Source organism: Schistocerca piceifrons, chromosome 2 (genome assembly GCF_021461385.2).
Source record: "Schistocerca piceifrons isolate TAMUIC-IGC-003096 chromosome 2, iqSchPice1.1, whole genome shotgun sequence".
Taxonomy (NCBI): domain Eukaryota; kingdom Metazoa; phylum Arthropoda; class Insecta; order Orthoptera; family Acrididae; genus Schistocerca; species Schistocerca piceifrons.
The window spans coordinates 66,105,251-66,109,047 of NC_060139.1; the positions used below are offsets into that span (position 1 = coordinate 66,105,251).

General features: G+C 42.9%; 1 non-coding gene across 1 annotated transcript; it reads left to right on the forward strand.

Moving 5' to 3' along the window:
• Nucleotides 1-691: 691 nt before the first annotated feature.
• Trnap-ugg lies at nucleotides 692-775 on the forward strand. Its single transcript has one exon. It is a non-coding gene; the product is annotated as a tRNA-Pro (tRNA).
• The last annotated feature ends 3,022 nt before the right edge of the window (nucleotides 776-3,797 follow it).

Below are 3,797 nucleotides of genomic sequence, written 5' to 3' on the forward strand. Positions count from 1 at the left end.
TGTTTCACACTAGCGTCTATTTGCGGATGTAAGTCGTTACTTTGATGCAATTATTTCTGTCACCGCAACTATGATTTCAACACGCATAAGTTGCTACTTGATGATACATACAGACTACCTGTTGTTAACTGTCACATTTACTTATCGTGGCATATGACACCCAGCTTGTCTAAAAGTAAGATATTACTCACTGTCGATTTATGAAGACATCTATTACCAACTTTTGTTCTACTACTAAACAGTGATCAGCTGTGCAGTACACTGTATGTGCTATGTATGCGTTTACAGCGTTAACGGCAATTGCTGATGTAACATGAAAGAGTGCTCTACCTAGCACAGTTCATACGAGGGAACTTCTATAAATAAAGCAACACATCTTTTTCTCAGCCAATTTCGGATGAAAAAATCCGGAATTTGTTGTGAAACATCGTGGAATGTTCCCGCTTCAGGCCCCGCAACTTGATGAAGTTCCGATAGGTACTGCCGCTGTACGTAGTCGTCAAAATGGTGTCTGTATCGGACGTGTGTTCAGTGCAAGGACCACTGAGATTCTTTTGGCGTAAAACCTGAGCATCGCAAATTTTCGTAGGCGCTGGCAGAATGTCTGCGGAGATCTGGCAATGAACTAAAACACCGTGAATTTTTGGGCGAGGCATCATGGCAACAAGGTCGTGCAACCCTCACCCGGCCGGCCGGGGTGGCCGAGCGGTTCTAGGCGCTACAGTTTGGAACCGCGCGACCGCTACAGTCGCAGGTTCGAATCCTGCCTCCGGCATGGATGTGTGTGATGTCCTTAGGTAAGTTAGGTTTAAGTAGTTCTAAGTTCTAGGGGACTGATGACCTCAGAAGTTAAGTCGCATAGTGCTTAGAGCCAGACCCCTCCGGTCTCCACCGTGCTGGGCGGCGGCACGCATCTGTGACTCCTGCAATGTTGTAACGTGCGGACACCATCATTCCACGTGACCGACAAACAGCAACCAAACACTTGATTGCTCAACTGAACGTCTCCTTTGGTAGTAGTCACCTACCCGTTCACAACTGCGGGCCAGCCCGGATTTCGCACCTTCCGACTCCCGTCTGTTTGGTCAAATCAAGGACGGACTCCGCAAGAAGCAGTACGTGGATGATGAGGAGTTTATTGATGCAACAAGGCGATGACTTCGACGTCGACCAGTAGAGTGGTATAACGCAGGCATACAGGCCCTCGAGGCAAGGTGGCGTAACACCGTCGCATTGAACTGAGATTATGTTCACAAATATGATTTTGTAGCCAATAGAGTGGAGAATAATATGGTACATTGGAATCCTGAATAAAACCAAACAGCTTACAGATAAATATCTTTTCCATTAATTATTGACCACCATTCATACATTGACGATGTGACGACTGGTAGCCCTTTATAAAAGCGTAGCATTTATATTTTGTGCGTGTTTGTGATTTGTTCATAATGGAGTACATCACAGTGTATATCATACATTTACTTTCATTTTTATGGTTTCATTATTCGCTTAATACGATGCTCTACGTGCTTTTAACTGAGTATGTCACATTTTATTACGTGTGTTTTGCCAATAACACTATATTAGTTAACAGATTTGTCACAGGTTGTCCATGTACTGCTCCTTAGGCGTTATTTCAATTTTCTATAGAGATAGATTGTCCGCAGCTCGTGGTCTAGTGGCTAGACTTGCTTCCTCTAGATAACGGGGTCCCGGGTTCGATTACCGGCCTTGTTGGGGATTTTCTCTGCCCGGAAACTGGGAGTTTGTGTTGTCCACATTATCGTCATTCGTGACAGTGGCTAGATTGGAGTGTGAAAGAAATTGGTCTGCATAAAACTGGGACTTTGTACGGGCGCTGATGACCACCCAGTTGAGTACCCTACTAACCAAGCATCATCATCATCATCATCATCATTATTGTCACAGGAACATGACGATGGTCAGTCGACAGGCACTGGTTGTTTGAAAAAAGATTTTATCGCTGGCTCAAAGCGGTAATCTCTACATTTGCCAAATAACGATTCATCCTTTCTCCAAGCCCGGAAGATATCGATAACCTGTACATACACATGCTCCAGCCTCGGCGTATTGCGATCACTTCCTGCAAGGTAATATTAGACACGCTCAATTGCTATCATGAACTCAAACCACTCTTCATCAATAAGAATCGCTTTTTCCTATACTATAAATAAGCTTGTACAAGCATTCTACATTTTAATCAACATACCCCACAGGCATGGAAGTAACGGAGTATCACTTGGCAGAATTTGGTTGAAGAATTCCAAGTGGCGCGGAGTGGCCGAGCGGTTAGAGGCGCCATGTCACCGACTCCTCCCTCGGGCATGTGTGTGTGTGTGTGTGTGTGTGTGTGTGTGTGTGTGTGCGTGTGTGTGTTGTTCTTAGCGTAAGTTAGTTTAAGTAGTGTGTAAGTCTAGGAACTGATGACCTTAGAAGTTTGGTCCCTTAGAAATTCACACACATTTCTGAAAGGATTCCAGATGTAGCCCCTTCAATTTCCGCCACTGTATTTCGTCGTAAAAGGCATTTCGACAAAATATAGATATTGCTCTTGTGGTTTCATGTAGAGGAATTTTAACACTGTAATCAGGATTTAGTGATTTACATGTGGCCATAAAATTGTAATCTATAGAGAGTTGGATATCGGATTTACTCATACTTGGCTCGAGAGTAGTGGTCACTTATGATATGAGAAGAATACAGTGACATAACAAATTAGTACAACTCATAATAAATTGCGGAGTGTAGATGATCTTTTTTCCCTCTATTCAACGCTCAGACGTAGTCCACGCTAAATAGCGCCATGCTGAAGTTAACTTTGAAAATTCTGCCCCTCACAATGAAATCTCATTGTGATGACGTACCAAGCAAGTGTCCATATTTCTGTAAAGATTTTGCAGGTCGTAAAAGCATTTAAATTTTTTTAGACAAGGGTCTTACGAATTATCTAGACTGAACGCAGCACATTCTTGTATTACAAAGCATTATGTGTTGTTTAGAGTACGATTCTCTGTATTTCCTTGCAGATCTCTTATTTTTATTTTCTCCACAGACAAAAGAGTAGATGCGTTAAGTATGCCATGCAAGCCTGTTCTGTATGTCCTGATCGACCGATGTGAAGTTAAGGTTACCCGCAACTAAGGCATCTGTGCGGAAACGGCGAGACATGCGTCATGTTGATATCAAACTGACTGCCTTTTGTCCAACTAGATGCCTTCCAGTTAACTGCAACAGCATACTCCTTAGGAATTGTACGTACTCGTGGCTCTTTAGTCTCATCGATAAAACAGGAAAGTTGACCAATTTTTAAAATCTTGCACCATATGTTGATCGAGGTAGATCATTGTTTACCAACATCTCTTAGCCATGTTGATCGAAGAAGGTCATTGTTTACCAACGTCTCTCAGCCAGCGTCAATTTCCAGTTCACCGGAAATGTATGTTACAGAGACTGACTTGGTCTTTTTGTAAACAATACTTCATCCTTAAAGAAATTATTGCACAAAAGTGTCTCATCACTTTGCAGATTTCGCAGCTACCGGTCGGAGAATAGTAACCGATTTTGAAAGCGGTAGTGATGAAGCTGTTGACGGAGGAAAATGTGGGAAGGATTTGATACTCTGGAATGTGATATTCGCGCAGTACTCCTTTGTCTGATCCCACTCGCACATTCACTCTGCATCACAGTGACACGTAGATAATAGGTTATTGCCGCTAAAGCTTTGTTTACATTTCTCTCATAGTTCGGCGACATTCGCCGTAAACGAAAGCCACATA